General features: G+C 39.8%; 1 pseudogene; it reads right to left on the bottom strand.

Moving 5' to 3' along the window:
- Positions 1 to 4,992: 4,992 nt before the first annotated feature.
- Positions 4,993 to 5,135, bottom strand: LOC148364543 (U2 spliceosomal RNA; annotated as a pseudogene).
- Between the last annotated feature and the right edge of the window lie 2,107 nt (positions 5,136 to 7,242).

The raw sequence follows: 7,242 nt of genomic DNA, 5'->3' as shown, positions 1-7,242 counted from the left end.
TATTAGCATATTTGGTATTGGAGTGATCCAAAAGTAATTGAAAGTAATCCAGTTAAAGTAACCCTACCCAACCCTGCACATATATATATATATACGCGATTAACTCAAGATCTAACAATCATATGTCTTGCTCAATGCACACACAATAAACAAATTGCATATGTAAACCACCAATAGTTATGGATCTGCATAAAACATGATTCAAACCAGATTTCTTCTTTGGTACTTTAGGAATTGGAAAGTTGTCTTTATAGATCCTTGAATCAGTGCTTGAATTTGGCCATGAAAACGGTCTATGAACCCTGTGCGGAGATCATTTCCCAAGGAATGCAGCCAAAAGATGGTCAATTGAAGCGGCTCACTTCAATAATCTGCTTTATTTGGGAAGGACATAAATGGACAATAGATTATTACCTATTCGATTGTACATCTGTGTGACATCTGTGCCACATTTTCAGTGAGAGATGATTACTATAACTAATTATTCATTAAAATATTTACAATTATTGTCCCACAATAGAAATTGGTGTAATCGTGAATTCTAAAGTTTGAAAGATGCAAGTATAAAACTATAATTGGTGTCAGTTAAGTAAACCCCCTGCCTTACAATGTTTTTTTCGGACCCTCATTACGGCATTTCCGCCACTGTATAAGATCAGCAGCAACCTTTTGCAAAAAAAAAAAACAATACAAATTTTGCTCTGTTTGAGCAAATGTATTACCTTTTCATGTCAAGACTTGCAATAATGCCAAAGGAAGATGAAACCATGGAAACAAAGTTTGCAATCATCAAGATTTATGAAGGAGACACACTAAACACTACCAGCCGCTGATCGGTAACATTATCATGGATAAGGAGGGGATTAAGGAAACGTACTCTTCAAAGACCAAAGCAAACCTCAGGAGTAGAAATTTTAAATTCAGTTTAAAATTTTTATCCAACCCCTCCCCACCTAACCCTCGTTCCACTAACCCCACTGTAACGACTCAAGTCACGTCACACCAATGGAAAATATAATGTAATTTTTACTTTACATCTAAATTTATAATATCGGATAAAAAATATGTATATTACATGCAAATAGCACTTACTGTATCCCATTTTGTTGAATTGATTAATCAATTACCACAGGTTTATATCCCCCGCCTTACAGGAATTTTACATACATTCGCTACCTCTGAACGAGTAAATGTCATAACCCAGGTGCCTAATATATTTGGTAGAATATTGGTGACTACTTATAATTGAGTATGTATGCTAATATCGGTCTGGGAAAACAATCGTATCGATCACACCTAAGCGAAAGCAGCTGAAAAACAGGCGATCAGTCAACAAATATGGCTTCTACATTACATTCTGATTGGAGATGAATGAATAGTCAATTGACAGTCGATTGAATTTATAACCTCGTGAGGAAGCTCGGTTATTATCGTATAAGTCACTGCTGGTTAGCAGTTTCCTCAATGAGTTCTAATTGTCTAATCACAATTTATTTGTCTTGTGTGTGTTTTTCTAAATTAAATCAGTTCCAAAAAATGGCCTTGCATAAGGGAGAGTGCGTATCCATTTTACATTATGAAAAATATTTCCATAGGGCTGCGGCACAGCAACCTGATTGTACACCATCTATCATTTCTCAATGCCAACGTTTTAGAAAACAATCTTCTAAGATGCCAAGTCTGAACATATTCATTACAGGAGGCAGTTTTGCAACTTCTATCAAAAGAGTTATTTGTACGCCCTCATGAAAAAGACCATTTCAAACCACAAAAATCCCATTACCTAGTGAAGAGACTTTCATGTTTACAGGGAGAGGGTTATAAAACAGTCCTCTGTTAAATTGCTAATTTTATTTTATGGCAGCAATCAAACGACCCTTGCAGAGACTCATCAACATAGCCCAGAAAATCATGGGCTGATCCCTTCCATGTCCAGAGGACATTTCACTATCACAACAGACCCGACAAAATCAAATGTCTTTAAGAATTTTGTCACTCAGAGCGAGCTGCTCTTTTCCACAATCAACTTTCTCTAAATAAAACACCTCTGTGATGTCTGAATACACTTCAGAAGTCCTTTTGGGTGAATAAATAAGATGTTTTTTTTCCCCAATATTGTTCAACCACTTAATAACCGGGGCAAAACAGGAAGTTTGAGGGTACTTAATTTCATATTTACGATATTTACAATGTACTTACGATATTTAGACATTTTCACCCAAAAATCCAACTATTACCTTGATTTATACAACTGAATTGTACAGCAGGGAATATTACAAGCTCAATTTCTCCCGGTATCATCAGAGTAATTTCCCAATCAATGGAATTCCCTTTAATCCCCAAGGAATGATGACAACAGATTGCAATTTAAACCAATATCATGGCAACCGTGGATGACAACAACAGAAAAAGACGACTGCTCGGCTTTGTGTGGATTGTGGCCGTATTCTTCACGGAATGTTTTTTTAGTGCCCTGACGCTGTTATTTAGCATACACCATATTTTAAGTGATGCATCCCTCATTTACCTTCTCCTTTGCCACAGAAGTAAATAAGTGATCGCCTGCATAATCGCTATTTAATACTGTTGTGATTGCCATCTCAAATGATCACATGATCCGAAAACACCCAGAACTCCCTAGAAATGCTTGCTTATGTATGGAAACATGTATATTTGTATTGCATTTTTTAATCATATTCTTGCTCAATGTATTGCACTATTTTCATTACACTATTTTCTTTCCAATATTTTTCTGATGCACTTACGACTCAATTTACAAGTACTACAGTGGGACCTCGGTAATTACGGTTAATGGGGACCAAAACCACCCGCGATAAGTGTTTTCACTTATCCGCGAAGTAGCGGCGCACCTTAAAAAAAAAGAAAAAAAAGAAAACAATTTTTTTTTCTATTTTTTTAAAAAAAAATTTACATTATTTTTTTCGACCCGGTTAATGGGGACCGAAACCACCCGCTAAAAGTGAAAATCTGCGAAGTAGCGACGCCCCTTCAAAAAAAAAAAAAAAATCAAAAAAATCTCATCTCATCTCATTATCTGCACCGCTTATCCTTATTAGGGTCGCGGGGGGGCTGGAGCCCATCCCAGCCATATCCAGGCAGTGGGCAGGGGACACCCTGAACTGGTTGCCGGCCAATCGCAGCTGAACACATTCACATTAGTTCTCGCAGCTAGCTGCGTTCTTCATCGACGCACGAGCCGAGTGATCCACTGCTAAAGAGTCGTACAGCTGGGCGATTTTACGTCCGCCCGGGACGATCGGAGACAAATTCACGACAGGGTTTTTACTTGCGCCGCGGGTGTCGTTCGGTCGCTCCCGCGGGCAAGCCCCGTACCCGCGGTGCGGGTACTTTCGGGCGCGATACGCACGACACTGACACAGTTATGGGGGTCCCGCACACGCCCCCTTCCTGGTCAGTGACAAAATCCAGAACAAGTATCAAGGTAGATACTGTATCTCTTGAAACACACCAATAAGTTAATATTTTGTTCAAATATATGGACAATCACATGGTGCATTAAATACAACTAAACGAATAAAATTATTTAAAGAAAAGTGTGATGATTAGAATAACAAAGTATTGGAAAACACACACAACTATGACTATACATGTAGTGCCATATCTCAACATTTCAACAAGAGCTACGTCTAATATTGTTGTAAAAAATGTACACTACGTTGTAATGAATGACAATAAAGACGATTCAATTCAATGCTACCGTTGCAGAATACAATCTTCAACAATGCCAACCCTGAAAGTATTCATTACAGGAGGCAATTTTGCATCTTCTATCAAACAAATATTTGTACCACAGAACCCCCTGAAAATGATCACACTCGTAATAGACGATTTCAAACAACAAAACATTCCATTACCGGCGCTAATGAAGAGACTTTCATGTTTACGACAGGAGAGTTCTAAAAGCATCGTCTGAAACACGCTCGGTGACTCGCTCGGATTGAGACGTCAGCCTCTCGTGTTCCGCAAAGCGTGATGAGAAGTGACATCTGAACTTCCTTCCTGTCAAGAGTGTGTCTGATGTTTTCACCTGACAGGTCCCCAGCTTTACTTTGCACCCAAACTACCCCTTCCTTTCACACCACAGAGGTCAGGGATTCGAGCAGAGAAGCCGGTATCAAGAGAGGCTGTCTCGCTTTTCAGCCGAGCTGTCGTCAAGTCTTCTGGGGTAGGGCAGGGAGTTGGTCATCCAGCCACCGTGTCCCCTACCTCACCTTGCAGCGATCTGGGCCTGATATCAGCTTTCATTCATACTACAAAAGCACAGATCGAGTTTGAGTGGCCACTCAAGTGGAGCAACTTTCTCATTTTTCTCCAAGTGTTTCTTGTGAGGAGGGGATGAGTGTGTATGTGCAAACCACCCCTCTTTTGCTCTGTGTTTCTCAACTGTTTAATATTATCTTCAGCACATGCAGAGAGGACTGTCTTGAGAATAAATGCAGTCCTCAGTCAGAATTCAAATGTCAGATTTTTGCAGTTTTGCATCCTCAGGCGATCACACAACTGAGCCTGCCAAAAAGACAACTTCACCCACTCAGCTGTTGTTTGGGGATGTGTAAACAAATAGATCTAAACAAATACCAGCTGGTTTCTTGTAAGATATTTGCTAAAATGATCCAGACAGATGAGACAAATGATGGTTCTCTTAAAAAACTATCAAATTCATTCCTGAAAAGAAGATCATTCTAACAGAGAGGTGAATGACTGGGGCTATTTTGTTTCTTTTGAACCTAGACCTTTTTATTCAATTTTTGACGAATCGTGCTGACAATAATCAGTAGTGGTGGCAGAGTGGGGGGGTTTTTAAGGGTTATTGATCTATCTTCGTTATTCATTATCCATTATCCGTTATCGTTCAGTTCATAATACGCTACAAAGCCTAGGAGCCGGGACACTTACTCTCAGCCAAAAGGCCAAGCTAAGGTCCTAGCCCTAAAGCCTTGCTGCGATCATTGCGAATGCACCGTTCCCGGAGGTACTGCAATACCGGGCCGATGCGTGGAGTGGACAGAGCAAGCTCATATTCCATCTCCGAAATGCAAAAATCAAAGGTAGTGACTTGCACAAGCCCATCAGAGCGTCTTCGCAGAAACAACCCACTGTTCAAGTGTGTCCTTGAACTAGTGACTGGCAGAGTTCCTTTATAAGGCAACCTGCTAATAAATGGAAAATATCATGCTAACAATCAATAGTAATAATAGTGGTGGTAGGGTGACGGGCTTGGGATGCTTTGCTACTTTAGAACCTTGACTTTGTGATTGACGGTATAAACCTTGCTAACATTCAGAGGTAATAGTGGCAGACTGGCTGTATAGGGCTCTTTGGTTACTTCTGGATCCTTATTTTGTATCTAACCGTTCCCAAAATACAACATAGTGGTTGTCATGTCACAGTCTAGGGTTCCTTTGTTAATTTAGACCCTTGACCTTATGATTTCTAACAGTCAAATATATTCACTGCTGTCATTCTAACTGTCAAAGTTAGTTGTGGCAGGGTGATGATCTGGGGGCTCCATGTTACTTAAGAGCCCATGTTTTGGGATAGATTGTTCCAACAATCACACTTAACCGTTGCTGTGTGGCGGTTTGAGGTTGTTTTGTTACTTCAAAAACTTGACATTGTGATAAATAGAGATGATCTTGATAACAGTCAAAATTATTTGTGGTAGGGTGATGGTCTGGGGCTGTTTGGTTACTTCAGAATTCAGACTTTTTGATCAAATGGAAAGATCATGCTAACATTCAAAGTAAGTGGTTACAGAATGGTTGATTGGAGCTTCTGGAGCGTCTGACACAGCTCCTACAACCAGAGGGCCCCAACCTGAGTTTGAACTGGGCAGAAGTGTGTCTAATTATAACACCCCTGTGTCCAATTATGTCAAATTTTTTGAAAGGAACATGTAGCCGGATCATTGGAATTTTACTTCCACCACCACACCGGGTCCGTTTTATTTTGTCTGTTTCTTTGTTTGTTAATTTGTTACTTTATTCCTTGCATATTTCATATCCCGGTTTTGGTATTTGATTTTCGTTTATTTTGTTTGAGGATTTTGGAACATATCATGTTAACAGAAAAATGTAATAATGGCAGACTGAAAGCTTAGGGTAGCTTCATTACTTCAGAACCCGAATCTGGTTAAATAATTTGACATTTTAAGCAAATAGTCAAACAAAGTTAATGCAGAGTGATCAAAGATGGCTTTGTGACTTCAAAATCTGGCCTTACTTTTTAAAGGAACACACCATTCTAATGGTCAAAAATTATAGTCACTGGCTGAGGGTGTGGGGCTGCTTTGTTATTGCTAATGAATGGACCAAAACACTTGTTCCTTCAAGGTCATTTCCAAGATCGGGCGATTTTGGATTTTGCTGCAAGACCGAGAGTCTGGATCATACTGAAACATCCACCTCCATTAGAACAAATTAATGAAGGTCTAAACGCTGAATAGACATATGTAAAGGTACACGTGTAGGGGTGATAAAACATCTCAGCTTTATTTTGAACCAGCTGATAGATGTTCCCTTTATCCACATCATGTATTTCCAAGAAAGGGTTTCGACTCCTGGCGCAGTTCTCTCTTGACGGATCAATGCCGCTCTCCTTGCAACCTAAATTTGCTCGTTCAGCATTTTTAGTGCTTAGATTAAGTTATTCATTAACAGTGCACAACACACAAATTTGAATTCATCCATCCTCAAGCAATGTGTGTGTGCACTTGTTTTCATATTTTGTCATAGGGCCAGGTAGTTTGCGTTTACTGCTGATCCTCAGCATGGTTGCAGGGAGTGGAGCCAATCTCATCCGACATTTTTGGAGATAAGTCCAGCCATTGTGTTTTTCGGGATTGATTTGTGTGTGTGTGTGTGTGTGCGTCCACTCCACTTTCCCCTGGCACTGCTCCCATCCGATTTGTTCTCGGCTTGGAGCTTGTGCGAACACACTCGAGCATCGACGGGGAACATTAGTTGTAAAACCGCTTCTACTGTTCCTCAATTCCCCACCATCTTTACTGTACTGTTTTTTTAGATCTTTGCTTTGAAAATCCTTTGCTGGGTTTGAGGTTGCCCTTTGTTCTTAATTTTTATGTTAAAACCAGTGCTAATGGTTTGTTTCCCGAAAGTATTTATATTTGACACACCGTTTTAGTATTGTTTGTTACAAACACCAAATATTAGGGGATGCACGGAGAATTTGCAACATTTG

The sequence above is a fragment of the Urocampus carinirostris genome, chromosome 6 (genome assembly GCF_059441175.1).
Source record: "Urocampus carinirostris isolate Australia breed hairy pipefish chromosome 6, RoL_Ucar_1.0, whole genome shotgun sequence".
Classification (NCBI taxonomy): domain Eukaryota; kingdom Metazoa; phylum Chordata; class Actinopteri; order Syngnathiformes; family Syngnathidae; genus Urocampus; species Urocampus carinirostris.
This window is presented reverse-complemented; position numbering and strand designations above follow the sequence as displayed.